The sequence below is a fragment of the Aristolochia californica genome, unplaced genomic scaffold (assembly GCF_029961685.1).
Source record: "Aristolochia californica isolate CCGP_79_NKW_82.1479 unplaced genomic scaffold, dmAriCali1.0.hap1 SCAF_16, whole genome shotgun sequence".
NCBI classification, from domain to species: domain Eukaryota; kingdom Viridiplantae; phylum Streptophyta; class Magnoliopsida; order Piperales; family Aristolochiaceae; genus Aristolochia; species Aristolochia californica.
In genome coordinates this window covers 8210914-8228722 of record NW_027181837.1, presented here as the reverse complement: position 1 = coordinate 8228722, position 17809 = coordinate 8210914, and positions in this window count along the sequence as shown.

The following is a 17809-nucleotide window of genomic DNA, read 5'->3' as shown; positions in this document are numbered from 1 at the left end:
ATGTCAGGATAAGTTACAAGTCCCTTTCCTTAAAAGTTCCACCAAGCTTATTAATAGGGGTTGTACTAGTGGAATTTGCCAAACATGGGTAACAAAACCCTTGCGTTCATTTTTAGTGCGTGAAATAATTTTCAATTTTTTTTTTTTTGCAAACTTGAACTCTAAAATTTTCATATTGTTGTCCCTTAATATCTTTGTTGTTTACGAGAAAAAATGGGTGAGTGAAACTCAAGTTTGGATCTGTAAATAAATTAGAGGATCAAAGATGGAAATGCACAAATGCTGAGAGAGATAGTTCCAAAAAGTATCTATAATTTTTAAGGGTAGGCAAAAAGTGGGTTCTTTGGCTCTGAGAAATATCCAACCACTTGAGAATTTGATTTTTCCCAACTTGAAATTTTTGGATCATTAGGTCCACTTGCATCCCCAACATGTTTCTGGCATGCATATCCACCACATTTAAAGCATGTTAGGATCAGTTAGAAGTCCCTTTCCCATAAAATTCCACCAATCTTATTATTAGGGGTTGTACTTGTGGAATTTCCCAAACATAGATAACAAAACCTTGGAGTTCATTTTTAGTGCATGAAATAATTTTTCGATTTTTTTTTTCATACCTGAACTCTAAAATTTTCATTTCGTTATGCCTTAATATCTTTTTTCTTTACGAGAAAAAATGGGAGAGAGACAACTCAAGTTTGGATCTGAAAATAAATTTGAGCATCCAAGATGGAAATGCACAAATGCTGAGAGAGATAGTTCCAAAACGTATCCGTGATTTTTAAGGATAGGCGAAAAGTGGGTTGTTTCGCTCTGGTAAATATCCAACCACTTGAGAATTTGACTTTTTCCCTAAAATTTTCATTTTGTTATGCCTTAATATCTTTTTTATTTACGGGAAAAAATGGTTGAGTGAAAACTCATCTTTTTACCTGAAAACAAATTTGAGCATCCAAGATGGAAATGCACAAATGCTGAGAGAGATAGTTCCAAAACGTATCTGTGATTTTTAAGGATAGGCAAAAAGTGGGATGTTTGGCTCTGGTAAATATCCAACCACTTGGGAATTTGATTTTTTCCACTCCTTGAAGTTTTTGGATCATTAGGTCCACTTGCATCGTCAACATGTTTCTGGCATGCATATCCTCCACATTTAAAGCATGTTAGGATCAGTGACAAGTCCCTTTCCTATAAAATTCCACCAAGCTTATTATTAGGGGTTGTACTAGTGGAATTTCCCAAACAAGGATAACAAAACCTTGGAGTTCATTTTTAGTGCGTGAAATAATTTTTAGATTTTGTTTTTGCATACATGAACTCTAAAATTTTTATTTTGTTATGCCTTAAATTCTTTTTTGTTTAAGAGAAAAAATGGGTGACTGAAAACTCAAGTTTGGATCTGAAAAAAAAATTGAGCATCCAAGATGGAAATGCACAAATCCTGATAAAGATAGTTCCAAAAAGAATTTGTGATTTTTAAGGATAGGCAAAAAGTGGGTTGTTTGGCTCTGGTAATTTTCCAAACACTTGGAAATTTGATTTTTTCCACTCCATGAAATTTTTGGATCATTACGTCCACTTGCATCCTCAACATATTTCTGGCATGCCTATCCTCCACATTTCAACCATCTTTGGATGAGTTAGAAGTCCCATTTCCATAAAATTCCACAAAGCTTATTATTAGGGGTTGTACTAGTGGAATTTCCCAAACATAGATAACAAAACCTTGGAGTTCATTTTTAGTGCGTGAAAAAATTTTTAGATTTTTTTTTGCATACCTGAACTCTAAAATTTTCATTTTGTTATGCCTTAATATCTTTTTTGTTTACGAGAAAAAATGGGAGAGTGAAAACTCAAGTTTGGATCTGAAAAAAAAATTTGAGCACCCAAGATGGAAATGCACAAATGCTGAGAGAGATAGTTCCAAAACGTATCTGTGATTTTTAAGGATAGGCAAAAAGTGTGTTGTTTGGCTCTTGTAATTATCTAACCACTTGAGAATTTCATTTTCTCCACCCCTTGAAAATTTTGAATCATTAGGTCCACTTGCATCCTCAACATGTTTCTAGCATGCATATCCACCACATTTAAAGCATGTTAGGATCAGTGACAAGTCCCTTTCCTATAAAATTCCACCAAGCTTATTATTAGGGTTGTACGAGTGGAATTTCCCAAACATGGATAACAAAACCTTGGAGTTCATTTTTAGTGCATGAAATAATTTTCCGATTTATTTTTTGCATACATGAAGTCTAAAATTTTCATTTTGTTATGCCTTAATATCTTTTTTGTTTACGAGAAAAAATGGGAGAGTGAAACCTCAAGTTTGAATCTGAAAACAAATTTGAGCATCCAAGATGGAAATGCACAAATGCTGATATATATAGTTCCAAAATGTATCTATGATTTTTAAGGATCGGCTAAAAGTGGGGTATTTGGCTCAAGTAAATATCCAACCACTTCGGAATTTGATTTTTTCCACTCCTTGAAATTTTTGGATCATTAGGTCCACTTGCATCGTCAACATGTTTATGGCATGCATATCCACCACATTTATAGCATGTTAGGATAAGCTACAAGTCCCTTTCCCATAAAATTCCACCAAGCTTATTATTAGAGGTTGTACTAGTGGAATTTCCCAAACATGGATAACAAAACCTTGGAGTTCATTTTTAATGCGTGAAATAATTTTCAATTTTTTTTTTTGCATATATGAACTCTTAAATTCTCATTTTGTTTTGCCTTAATATCTTTTTTGTTTACGAGAAAGAATGGGTGAGTGAAAACTGAAGTTTGGATCTTCAAACAAATTTGAGCATCCAAGATGGAAATGAACAAATGCTGAGAGAGATCGTTCCAAAAAGCATCTGTGATTTTTAAGGATAGGCAAAAAGTGCGTTGTTTGGCTCTGGTAAATATCCAACCACTTGGAAATTTTATTTTTTCCACTCCTTGAAAATTTTGAATCCTTAGGTCCACTTGCATCCTCCACATATTTCTGACATGCATATCCACCACATTTAAACCATCTTTGGATCAGTTAGAAGTTCATTTCCCATAAAATTCCACCAATCTTATTATTAGGGGTTGTACTAGTGGAATTTCCCAAACATAGATAACAAAACCTTGGAGTTCATTTTTAGTGTGTGAAATAATTTTTAGATTTTTTTTTGCATACCTGAACTCTAAAATTTTCATTTTGTTATGCCTTAATATCTTTGTTGTTTACGAGAAAAAATGGGACAGTGAAAACTCAAGTTTGGATCTGAAAACAAATTTGATCTTCCAAGATGGAAATGCACAAATGCTGAGAGAGATAGTTCCAAAAAGTATTTGTGAGTTTTAAGGGTAGGCAAAAAGTGGGTTGTTTGGCTCTGGTAAATATCCAACCACTTGAGAATTTGACTTTTTCTACTCCTTGAAATTTTGGATCATGAGGTCCACTTGCATCCTTAACATGTTTCTATTATGCATATCGACCACATTTAAAGCATGTTAGGATCAGCTACAAGTCCCTTTCCTTTAAAATTCCACCAAGCTTATTATTAGGGGTTGTACATCTGGAATTTCCCAAACATCGATAATAAAACCTTGGAGTTCATTTTTAGTGCGTGAAATAATTCTCAGATTTTTTTTTGCATACTTGAACTCTAAAATTTTCATTTTGTTATCCATTAATATCTTTTTTGTTTACGAGAAAAAATTGGTGAGTGAAAACTCAAGTTTGGATCAGAAAATAAATTTGAGCACCCAAGATGGAAATGCCCAAATGCTGAGAGAGATAGTTCCAATGGGTATCAGTGATTTTTAAGGATAGGCAAAAAGTGGGTTGTTTGGCTCTGGTAAATATACGACCACTTGAGAATTTGATTTTTTCCAGTCCTTGAAATTCTTGGATCATTAGGTCCACTTCCATCATCAACATGTTTCTGGCATGCATATCCACTACATTTAAAGCATGTTAGGATCAGTTACAAGTCCCCTTCCAATAAAATTCCACCAAGCTTATTATTAAGGGTTGTACTAGTGAAATTTCCCAAACATGGATAACAAAACCTTGGAGTTCATTTTTAGTGCGTGAAATAATTTTAAAATTTTTTTTGCATACATGAACTCTAAAATTTTCATTTTGTTATGCCTTAATTTCTTTTTTGTTTACGAGAAAAAATGGGAGAGTCAAAACTCAAGTTTGAGTCTGAAAACAAATTTGGGCATCCAAGATGGAAATGCACAAATGCTGAGAAAGATAGTTCCAAAAAGTATCTGTGATTTTTAAGGAAAGGCAAAAAGTGGGTTGTTTGGTTCTGGTAAATATCCAACCACTTGGGATTTTGATTTTTTCTACTCCTTGAAATTTTAGGATCATTAGGTCCACTTGCATCGTCAACATGGTTCTGGCATGCATATCCACCATATTTAAAGCATGGTAGGATAAGTTACAAGTCCCTTTCCAATAAAATTCCACCAAGCTTATTATTAGAGGTTGTACTAGTGGAATTTCCCAAACATAGATAACAAAACCATGGAGTTCATTTTTATTGCATGAAATAATTTTCAAATTTTTTTTTTTGCATACATGAACTCTAAAATTTTCATTTTGTTATGCCTTAATATCTTTTTTATTTTCGGAAAAAAATGGGAGAGTGACTCAAGTTTGGATCTGAAAACAAATTTGAGCATCCAAGATGGAAATGCACGAATGCTGAGAGATATAGTTCCAAAAAGTATCTGTGATTTTCAAGGATAGGCAAAAAGTGGGTTGTTTGGCTCTGGTAAATATCCAACTACTTGAGAATTTGATTTTTTCCACTCTTGAAATTTTTGGATCATTAGGTCCACTTGCATCGTCAACATGTTTCTGGCATGCATATCCAACATATTTAAAGCATGTTAGGATAAGTTACAAGTCCCTTTCCTATAAAATTCCACCGAGCTTATTATTAGAGGTTGTACTAGTGGAATTTCCCAAACATAGATAACAAAACCTTGGAGTTCATTTTTAGTGCATGCAATAATTTTCAAATTGTTTTTTTGCATACATGAACTCTAAAATTTTCATTTTGTTATGCCTTAATATCTTTTTTATTTACGGGAAAAAATGGTTGAGTGAAAACTCATCTTTTTATCTGAAAACAAATTTGAGCATCCAAGATGGAAATGCACAAATCCTGAGAGAGATAGTTCCAAAAAGTATTTGTGATTTTTAAGGATTGGCAAAAAGCGGGATGTTTGGCTCTGGTAAATATCCAACCACTTGGGAATTTTATTTTTCCACTCCTTGAAATTTTTGGATCATTAGGTCCACTTGCATCGTCAACATGTTTCTGGCATGCATATCCTCCACATTTAAAGCATGTTAGGATCAGTGACAAGTCCCTTTCCTATAAAATTCAACCAAGCTTATTATTAGGGGTTGTACTAGTGGAATTTCCCAAAAAAGGAAAACAAAACCTTGGAGTTCATTTTTAGTACGTGAAATAATTTTCAGATTATGTTTGTGCATACATGAACTCTAAAATTTTCATTTTGTTATGCCTTAAATTCTTTTTTGTTTACGAGAAAAAATGGGTGAGTCAAAACTCAAGTTTGGATATGAAAAAAATTTGAGCATCCAAGATGGAAATGCACAAATCCTGATAGAGATAGTTCCAAAAAGTATCTGTGATTTTTAAGGATAGGCAAAAAGTGGGTTGTTTGGCTCTGGTAATTTTCCAAGCACTTGGAAATTTGATTTTTTCCACTCCATGAAATTTTTGGATCATTACGTCCACATGCATCCTCAACATTTTTCTGGCATGCCTATCCGCCACATTTAAAACATCTTTAGATCAGTTAGAAGTCCCATTTCCATAAAATTCCACAAAGCTTATTATTAGGGGTTGTACTAGTTGATTTCCCAAACATAGATAACCAAACCTTGGAGTTCATTTTTAGTGCGTGAAATAATTTTTAAATTTTGTTTTGCATACCTAAACTCTAAAATTTTTATTTTGTTATGCCTTAATATCTTTTTTGTTTACAAGAAAAAATGGGAGAGTGAAAACTCAAGTTTGGATCTTAAAACAAATTTGAGCATCCAAGATGGAAATCTAAAAATTCTGAGAGAGATAGTTCCAAAATGTATCTGTAATTTTTAAGGATAGGCAAAATGTGGGAAGTTTGGGTCTGGTAAATATGCAACCACTTGAGAATTTAACTTTTTCCACTCCTTGAAATTTTTGGATCATTAGGTGCACTTGCATCCTCAACATGTTTCTGGTATGCATATCGACCACATTTAAAGCATGTTAAGATCAGTTACATGTCCCTTTCCTTTAAGATTCCACCAAGCTTATTATTAGGGGTTGTTCTAGTGGAATTTCCCAAACATAGATAACAAAACCATGGAGTTCATTTTTAGTGCGTGAAATAATTTTCAGAATTTTTTTTGGATACCTGAACTCAAAAATTTTCATTTTGTTATGCCATAATATCTTTTTTGTTTACGAGAAAAAATGGGAGAGGGAAAAATCAAGTTTGGATCTGTAAACAAATTTGAGCATCCAAGATGGAAATGCATAAATGCTGAGAGAGATAGTTCCAAAAATTATCTGTGATTTTTAAGGATAGGCAAAAAGTGGGTTGTTTGGCTCATGTAAATATCCAACCACTTGAGAATTTGATTTTTTCCACTCTTTGAAATTTTTGGATCATTAGGTCCACTTGCATCCTCAACATGTTTCTGGCATGCATATCCACCACATTTATAGCATGTTAGGATAAGTTACATGTCCCTTTCCTATAAAAATCCACCAAGCTTATTATTAGAGGTTGTACTAGTGGAATTTCCCAAACATGGATAAAAAAACCTTGGAGTTCATTTTTAGTGCGTGCAATAATTTTCAAATTTTTTTTTGCATACATGAACTCTAAAATTTTCATTTTGTTATGCCTTAAGATCTTTTTTATTTATGGGAAAAAATGGTTGAGTGAAAACTCAAGTTTGGATCTGAAAACAAATTTGAGTATCCAAGATGGAAATGCACAAATCCTGATAGAGACAGTTCCAAAAAGTATCTGTGATTTTTAAGGATAGACAAAAAGTGGGTTGTTTGGGTCTGGTAAATATGCAACCACTTGAGAATTTAACTTTTTCCACTCCTTGAAATTTTTGTATCATTAGGTGCACTTGCATCCTCAACATGTTTCTGGTATGCATATCGACCACATTTAAAGCATGTTAGGATCATTACAAGTCCCTTTCCTTTAAGATTCCACCAAGCTTATTATTAGGAGTTGTACTAGTGGAATTTCCCAAACATAGATAACAAAACCTTGCAGTTCATTTTTAGTGCGTGAAATAATTTTCAAAATTTTTTTTGCATACTTGAACTCTAAAATTTTCATTTTGTTATGCCATAATAACTTTTTTGTTTACGAGAAAAAATGGGGGAGTGAAAACTCAAGTTTGGATCTGAAAACAAATTTGAGCATGCAAGATGGAAATGCAAAAATTGTGAGAGAGATAGTTCCAAAAATTATCTGTGATTTTTAAGGATAAGCAAAAAGTGGGTAGTTTGGCTCAAGTAAATATCCAACCACTTGAGAATTTGATTTTTTCCACTCCTTGAAATTTTTGGAACATTAGGTTCACTTGCATCCTCAACATGTTTCTGGCATGCATATCCACCACATTTAATGTATGTTAGGATCAGTGACAAGTCCCTTTCCAATAAAATTCCAACAAGTTTATTATTAGAGGTTGTACTAGTGGAATTTCCCAAACATCGATAACAAAACATTGGAGTTCATTTTCAGTGCGTGAAATAATTTTCAAATTTTTTTTTGCATACATGAACTCTAAAATTTTCATTTTGTTATGCCTTAATATCTTTTTTGTTTACGAGAAAAAATGGGTGAGTGAAAACTCAACTTTGGATCTCAGAACTAATTTGAGGATCCAAGATGGAAATGCACAAATGCTGAGAGAGATAGTTCCAAGAAGTATCTGTGATTTTTAAGGATAGGCGAAAAGTGGGTTGTTTGGCTCCGGTAAAAATCCAACCACTTGAGAATTTGATTTTTTCCACTCCTTGAAATTTTTGGATCATTAGGTCCACTTGCATCCTCAACATATTTCTGGAATGCATGTCCACCACATTTAAACCATGTTTGGATCATTTAGAAGTTCCTTTCCCATAAAATCCCACCAAGCTTATTATTAGGGTTGTACTAGTGGAATTTCCCAAACATCGATAATAAAACCTTGGAGTTCATTTTTAGTGCATGAAATAATTTTCAGATTTTTTTTTTGCAAACCAGAACTCTAAAATTTTCATTTTGTTACGCCTTAATATCATTTTTGTTTACGAGAAAAAATGGGAGAGTGAAAACTCAAGTTTGGATCTGAAAAAAAAATTGTAGCATCCAAGATGGAAATGCACAAATGCTGAGAGAGATAGTTCCAAAACGTATATGTGATTGATAAGGATAGGAAAAAAGTGCGTTGTTTGGCTCTAATAAATATCCAACCACTTGAGAAATTGACTTTTCCACTCCTTGAAATTCTTGGATCATTAGGTCCACATGCAACCTCAACATGTTTCTGGCATGCATATCCACCACATTTAAAGCATGTTAGGATCAGTTACAAGTCCCTTTCCTATAAAATTCCACGAGGCTCATTATTAGAGGTTGTACTAGTGGAATTGCCCAAACACGGATAACAAAACCTTGGAGTTCATTTTTAGTGCGTGAAATAATTTTCAAATATTTTTTTACTTACCTGAACTCTAATATTTTCATTTGGTTATGCCTTAATATCTTTTTTGTTTACGAGAAAAAATGGGTGAGAGAAAACTAGAGTTTGGATCTGAAAAGAAATTTGAGGATCCAAGATGGAAATGCAAAAATGCTGAGAGAGATAGTTCAAAAAAGTATCTGTGATTTTTAAGGAGAGGCGAAAAGTGGGTTGTTTGGCTCTGGTAAATATCCAACCACTTGATAATTTGAATTTTTCCACTCCTTGAAAGTTTTGGATCATGAGGTCCACTTGCAACCTCAACATGTTTCTGGCATGCATATCCACCACCTTTAAAGCATGTTAGGATCAGTAACAAGTCCCATTCCTATAAAATTTTACCAAGCTTATTATTAGGGGTTGTACTAGTGGAATTTCCCAAACATGGATAACAAAACCTTGGAGTTCATTTTCAGTGCATGAAAGAATTTTCAGATTTTTTTTTTTGCATACATGAACTCTAAAATTTTCAATTTGTTATGCCTTAATATCTTTTTTTTTTACGAGAAAAAACAGGTGAGTGAAAACTCAAGTTTGGATCTGAAAACAAAATTAAGCATCCAAGATCGAAATGCACAAATGCTGAGAGAGATAGTTCCAACATGTATCTGTGATTTTTAAGGATAGGCGAAAAGTGGGTTGTTTGGCTCTGGTAAATATCCAACTACTTGAGAATTTTATTTTTTCCACTCCTTGAAATTTTTGGATCATTAGGTCCACTTGCATCCTCAACATGTTTCTGGCATGCAGATCCACCACATTTAAAGCATGTTAGGATCAGTGACTAGTCGCTTTCCTATAAAATTCCAAGAAGCTTTTTATTAGGAGTTGTACTTCTAGAATTTCTCAAACATGGATAACAAAACCTTGGAGTTCATTTTTAGTGCGTGAAATAATTTTTAATTTTTTTTTTTGCATAGATGAACTCTAATATTTTCATTTTGTTATGCCTTAATATCTTTTTTGTTTACGAGAAAAAATGGGTGAGTGAAAACTCAAGTTTGGATCTGAAAACAAATTTGAGGATCCCAGAAGGAAATGCACAAATGCTGAGAGAGATAGTTCCAACAAGTATCTGTGATTTTTAAGGATAGGCGAAAAGTGGGTTGTTTGCTTCTTGTAAATATCCAACCACTTGAGAATTTGATTTTTTCCACTCCTTGAAATTTTTGGATCATTAGGTCCACTTGCATCCTCAACATATTTCTGGCATGTGTATCCACCACATTTAAACCTGTTTGGATCATTTAGAAGTCTCTTACCCATAAAATTCAACCAAGCTTATTATTAGGGGTTGTAATAGTGGAATTTCCCAAACATCGATAATAAAACCTTGGAGTTCATTTTTAGTGCTTGAACTAATTTTTGCTGAACCCTAAAATTTTCATTTTCTTACGCCTTAATATCTTTTTTGTTTACGAGAAAAAATGGGAGAGCGAAAACTCAAGTTTGGATCTGAAAACAAATTTGAGCATCCAAGATGGAAATGCACAAATGCTGAGAGAGATAGTTCCAACATGTATGTGTGATTTTTAAGGATAGGCAAAAAGTGGGTTGTTTGGCTCTGGTAAATATCCAACCACTTGAGAATTTGACTTTTTTCACTGCTTGAAATTTTTGGATCATTAGGTCCACTTGCATCCTCAACATGTTTCTGGCTTGCATATCCACCACATTTAAAGCATGTTAGGATAAGTTACAAGTGCCTTTCCTATAAAATTCCACCAAGCTTATTATTAGGGGTTGTACTAGTGGAATTTCCCAGACATGGATAACAAAACCCTTGAGTTCATTTTTAGTGCGAGAAATAATTTTTAATTTTTTTTTTGTGTATTTGAACTCTAAAATTTTCATTTTGTTATCCCTTAATATCTTTTTTGTTTAGGAGAAAAAATGGGTGAGTGAAAACTCAAGTTTGGATCTGAAAACAAAATTGAGCATCCAAGATGGAAATGCACAAATGCTGAGAGAGATAGTTCCAAAAAGTATCTGTGATATTTAAGGATACGCAAAAAGTGGGTTGTTTGGCACTTGTAACTATCCAACCACTTGAGAATTTGATTTTTTCCACTCCATGAAATTTTTGGATGATTAGGTCCACTTGCATGCTCAACATGTGTCTGGCATGCATATATCCACCACATTTAAAGCATGTTAGGATCAGTTACATGTCCCTTTCCTATAAAATTCCACCAAGCCTATTATTAGGGGTTGTACTAGTGGAATTTCGCAAACATAGATAACAAAACCTTGGAGTTCATTTTTAGTGCGTGAAATAATTTTTAGATTTTTTTTTTTTGCATACCTGAACTCTTAAATTTTCATTTTGTTATGGCTTAATATCTTTTTTGTTTACGAAAAAAAATGGGAGAGTGAAAACTCAAGTTTGGATTTGAAAACAAATTTGAGCATCCGTGATGGAAATGCACAAATGCTCAGAGAGATAGTTAAAAGAAGTATCTGTGATTTTTAAGGATAGGAAAAAAGTGGGTTGTTTGGCTCTGGTAAATATCCAACCACTTGAGAATTTGACTTTTTCCACTCCTTGAAATTTTTGGATCATTAGGTCCACTTGCAACCTAAACATGTTTCTGGCATGCATATCCACCACATTTAAAGCATGGTAGGATAGGTTACAAGTCCCTTTCCTATAAAATTCCACCAAGCTCATTATTAGGGGTTGTACTAGTGGAATTGCCCAAACATGGATAACAAAACCTTGGAGTTCATTTTTAGTGCGTGAAATAATTTTCAAATTTTATTTCACATACCTGAACTCTAATATTTTCATTTTGTTATGCGTTACTATCGTTTTTGTTTACGAGAAAAAATGGGTGAGAGAAAACTAGAGTTTGGATCTGGAAACAAATTTGAGGATCCAAGATGGAAATGCACAAATGCTGAGAGAGATAGTTCCAAAAAGTATCTGTGATTTTTAAGGATAGGCGAAAAGTGGGTTGTTTGGCTCTGGTAAATATCCAACCACTTGATAATTTGATTTTTTCCACTTCTTGAAAGTTTTGGATCATTAGGTCCACTTCCAACCTCAACATGTTTCTGGCATGCATATCCACCACCTTTAAAGCATGTTAGGATCAGTGACAAGTCCCTTTACTAAAAAATTTCACCAAGCTTATTATTAGGGGTTGTACTTGTGGAATTTCCCAAACATGGATAACAAAACCTTGGAGTTCATTTTTAGTGCATGAAAGAATTTTCAGATTTTTTTTTTGCATACATGAACTCTAAAATTTTCATTTTGTTATGCCTTAATATCTTTTTGTTTACGAGAAAAAATGGGTGAGTGAAAACTCAAGTTTAGATCTAAAAACAAATTTGAGGATCCATGATGGAAATGCACAAATGCTGAGAGAGATAGTTCCAACATGTATCTATGATTTTTAATGATAGGCGAAAAGTGGGTTGTTTGGCTCCCACTTGAGAATTTGATTTTTTCCACTCCTTCAAATTTTTGGATCATTAGGTCCACTTGCATCCTCAACATGTTTTTGGCATGCATATCCACCACATTTAAAGCATGTTAGGATCAGTGCCAAGTCCCTTTCCTATAAAATTCCACCAAGCTTATTATTAGGGGTTGTACATCTAGAATTTCCCAAACTTGGATAACAAAACCATGGAGTTCATTTTTAGTGCGTGAAATAATTTTCAAATTTTTTTTTGCGTACATGAACTCTTATTTTTTCATTTTGTTATGCCTTAATATTTTTTTTGTTTACGAGAAAAAATGGGTGAGTGAAAACTCAAGTTTGGATCTGAAAACAAATTTGAGGATCCAAGATGGAAATACACAAATGCAGAGAGAGATAGTTCCAACAAGTATCTGTGATTTTTAAGGATTGGCGAAAAGTGGGTTGTTTGGCTCTAGTAAATATCCAACCACTTGAGAATTTGATTTTTTCCACACCTTGAAATTTTTGGATCATTAGGTCCACTTGGATCCTCAACGTATTTCTGGCATGCGTATCCACAACATTTAAACCTGTTTGGATCATTTAGAATTCCCTTTCCCATAAAATTCCACCAAGCTTATTATTAGGGGTTGTACTAGTGGAATTTCCCAAACATCGATAATAAAACTTTGGAGTTCATTTTTAGTGCATGAAATAATTTTTAGATTTTTTTTTTGCATACGTGAACCCAAAAATTTTAATTTTCTTATGCCTTAATATCTTTTCTGTTTACGAGAAAAAATGGGAGTGAAAACTCAAGTTTGGATCTGAAAAAAAATTTGAGCATCCAAGATGGAAATGCACAAATGCTGAGAGAGATAGTTCCAAAACGTATCTATGATTTTTAAGGATAGGCAAAAAGTGGGTTGTTTGGCTCTGGTAAATATCCAACCACTTCAGAATTTGACTTTTTCCACAGCTGGAAATTTTTGGATCATTAGGCCCACTTGCATCCTCAACATGATTCAGGCATGCATATACACCATATTTAAAGCATGTTAGGATCAGTTACAACTCCCATTCCTAGAAAATTCCACCTAGCTTATTATTAGGGGTTGTACTAGTGGAATTTCCCAAACATGGATAACATAACCTTGGAGTTCATTTTTAGTCCGTGCAATAATTTTCAATTTTTTTTTTCATACATGAACTCTAAAATTTTCATTTTGTTATGCCTTAATTTCTTTTTTTTTACGAAACAAAAAGGTAGAGTGAAAACTCAAGTTCGGATATGAAAAAAAATTTAAGCATCTAAGATGCAAATGCAGAAATGCTGAGAGAGATAGTTCCAAAAGGTATCTATGATTTTTAAGGATAGGCAAAAAATGGGTTGCTTGGCTCTCGTAAATATGCAACCACTTGAGAATTTGATTTTTTCTACTCCTTGAAAATTTTGGATCATTAGGTCCACTTGCATCCTCAACATGTTTCTGCAATGCATATCCACCACAATTAAAGTATGTTAGGATCAGTGACAAGTCCCTTTCCAATAAAATTACACCAAGCTTATTATAAGAGGTTGTACTAGTGGAATTTCCCAAACATGGATAACAAAACCTTGGAGTTCATTTTCAGTGCGTGAAATAAATTTCAAATTTTTTTTCATACATGAACTCTAATATTTTCATTTTGTTATGCCTTAATATCCTTTTTGTTTACGAGAAAAAATGGGTGAGTGAAAACTCAAGTTTGGATCTGAAAACAAATTTGAGGATCCAAGATGGAAATGCACAAATGCTGAGAGAGATAGTTCCAAAGAGTATCTGTGATTTTTAAGGATAGGCAAAAAGTTGGTTGTTTGGCTCTTGGAAATATCCAACCACTTGAGAAATTGATTTTTTCCACTCCTTGAAATTTTTGGCTCATGAGGTCCACTTGCATCCTCATATTAATTCTGGCATGCGTATCCACCACATTTAAACCTGTTTGGATCATTTAGAAGTCCCTTTCCCATAAAATTCCACCAAGCTTATTATTAGGGGTTGTACTGGTGGAATTTCCCAAACATCGATAATAAAACCTTGGAGTTCATTTTTAGTGCGTGAAATAATTTTCAGATTTTGTTTGCATACCTAAACCCTCAAATTTTCATTTTCTTACGCCTTTTTATCTTTTTTGTTTACGAGAAAAAATGGGAGAGTAAAAACTCAAGTTTGGATCTGAAAAAAAATTTGAGCATCCAAGATGGAAATGCACAAATGCTGAGGGAGATAGTTCCAAAATGTATCTGTGATTTTTAAGGATAGGAAAAAAGTGGGTTGTTTGGCTCTGGTAAATATCCAACCACTTGAGAATTTGACTTTTTGCACTCCTTGAAATTCTTGGATCATTAGGTCCACATGCATCCTCAACATGTTTCTGGCATGCATCTCCACCAAATTTAAAGCATGTTAGGATCAGGTACAAGTCCCTTTCCTTTAAAATTCCACCAAGCTTATTATTAGGGGTTATACATCTGGAATTTCCCAAATACAGATAACAAAACCTTGGAGTTCATTTTTAGTGCTTGAAAAAATTTTCAGATTTTTTTTCGTACCTGAACTCTAAAATTTTCATTTGTTTATGCTTTAATATCTTTTTTCTTTACCACAAAAAATGGGAGAGGGAAAACTCAAGTTTGGATTTGAAAACAAATTTGAGCATCCAAGATGGAAATGCACAAATGCTGAGAGAGATAGTTCCAAAAAGAATCTGTGACATTTAAGGATAGGCAAAAAGTGGGTTGTTTGGCTCTGCTAAATATCCAACCACTTGAAAATTTGACTTTTTCCACTCCTTGAAATTTTTGGATCATTAGGTCCACTTGCATCCTCAACATGTTTCTGGGATGCATATCCATCACATTTAAAGCATGTTAGGATAAGTTACAAGTCCCTTTGCAATAAAATTCCACCAAGCTTATTATTAGGGGTTGTACTAGTGGAATTTGCCAAACATGGGTAACAAAACCCTTGCGTTCATTTTTAGTGTGTGAAATAATTTTCAATTTTTTTTTTTTTTGCATACATGAACGCTAAAATTTTCATTTCGTTATCCCTTAATATCTTTTTTGTTTACGAGAAAAAATGGGTGAGTGAAAACTCAAGTTTGGATCTGAAAAAACAAATTTGAGCATCCAAGATGGAAATGCACAAATGCTGAGAGAGATAGTTCCAAAAAGTATCTGTAATTTTTAAGGATAGGCAAAAAGTGGGTTGTTTGGCTCTGGTAAATATCCAACCACTTGAGAATTTGATTTTTTCCACTCCTTGAAATTTTTGGATCATTAGGTCCACTTGCATCCTCAACATGTGTCTGGCAGGCATATGCACCACATTTAAAGCATGTTTGGATCAGTTACAAGTCCCTTTCCAATAAAATTCCACCAAGCTTATTATTAGGGGTTGTACTAGTGAAATTTTCCAATCATGGATAACAAAACCTTGGAGTTCATTTTTACTGCGTGAAATAATTTTCAATTTTTTTTTTTGCATATAAGAACTCTAAAATTTTCATTTTGTTATGCCTTAATTTCTTTTTTGTTTACGAGAAAAAATGGTGAGTGAAAACTCAAGTTTGAATCTGAAAACAAATTTGAGCATCCAAGATGGAAATGCACAAATGCTAAGATATATAGTTCCAAAAAGTATCTGTGATTTTTAAGGATAGGCAAAAAGTGGGTTGTTTGGCTCTGGTAAATATCCCACCACTTGGGAATTTGATTTTTTCCACTCCTTGAAATTTTTGGATCATTAGGTCCACTTGCGTCGTCAACATGTTTCTGGCATACATATCCACCACATTTAAAACTTGTTAGGATAAGTTAAAAGTCCCTTTCCCATAAAATTCCACCAAGCTTATTCTTAGAGGTTGTACTAGTGGAATTTCCCAAACATGGATAACAAAACCTTTGAGTTCATTTTTAGTGCGTGAAATAATTTTGAAATTTTTTTTTGTATACTTGCACTCATAAATTCTCTTTTTGTTATGCCTTAATATCCTTTTTGTATACGAAAAAAAGTGGGTGAGTGAAAACTGAAGTTGGGATCTGAAAACAAATTTGACAATTCAAGATGGAAATGCACAAATACTGGGATAGATAGTTCCAAAAAGTATCCGTAATTTTTTAGGATAGGGAAAAAGTGGGTTGTTTGGCTCTGGTAAATATCCAACCACTTGGAAATTTGATTTTTTCCACAACTTGAAATTTTTGGATCATTAGGTCTACTTGCATGCTCAACATATTTCTGGCATACATATCCACCACATTTAAATCATCTTTGGATCAATTAGAAGTCCCTTTCCCATAAAATTCCACCAAGCTTATTATTAGGGGTTGTACTAGTGGAATTTGCCAAACATAGATAACAAAACCTTTGAGTTCATTTTTAGTGCCTGAAATAATTTTTTGAATTTTTTTTACATACCTGAACTCTAAAATTTTCATTTTGTTATGCCTTAATATCTTTTTTGTTTACGAGAAAAAATGGGAGAGTGAAAACTCAAGTTTGGATCTGAAAACAAATTTGAGCATCCAAGATGGAAATGCACAAATGCTGAGAGAGATAGTTCCAAAACGTATCTGTCATTTTTAAGGATTGGCAAAAAGTGGGTTGTTTGGCTCTGGTAAATATCCAACCACTTGAGAATTTGACTTTTTCCACTACTTGAAATTTTTGGATCTTTAGGTCCACTTGCATCCTCAACATGTTTCTGGCATGCATATCCACCACATTTAAAGCATGTTAGGATCTGTTACAAGTCCCTTTCCTATAAAATTCCACCAAGCTTATTATTAGGGGTTGTACTAGTGGAATTTCCCAAACATGGATAACATAACCTTGGAGTTCATTTTTTGTCCGTGCAATAATTTTCAAATTTTTTTTTTGCATACATGAACTCTAAAATTTTCATTTTCTAATGCCTTAATATCTTTTTTGTTTACGAGAAAAAATGGGACAGTGAAAACTCAACTTTTTATCTGAAAACAAATTTTAGCATCCAAGATGGAAATGCATAAATGCTGAGATAGATAGTTCCAAAAAGTATCTGTGATTTTTAAGGATAGGAAAAAAGTGGGTTGTTTGGCTCCTAAAAATATCCAGCCACTTGGGAATTTGATTTTTTCCCCTCCTTGAAATTTTTGGATCATTAGGTCCACTTGCATCCTCAACATGTTTCTGGCATGCATATCCACCACATTTAAAGCATGTTAGGATCAGTGACAAGTCCCTTTCCTATAAAATTCCACCAAGCTTATTATTAGGGGTTGTACATCTGGAATTTCCTAAACATGGATAACAAAACCTGGGAGTTCATTTTTAGTGCGTGAAATAATTTGTAAAGTTTTTTTTGCATACATGAACTCTAATATTTTCACTTTGTTATGCCTTAATATCTTTTTTGTTTACGAGAAAAAAAGGGTGAGTGAAAACTCAAGTTTGGATCTGAAAACAAATTTGAGGATCCAAGATGGAAATGCACAAATGCTGAGAGAGATAGTTCCAACAAGTATCTATGATTTTTAAGGATTGGCGAAAAGTGGGTTGTTTGGCTCTGGTAAATATCCAACCACTTG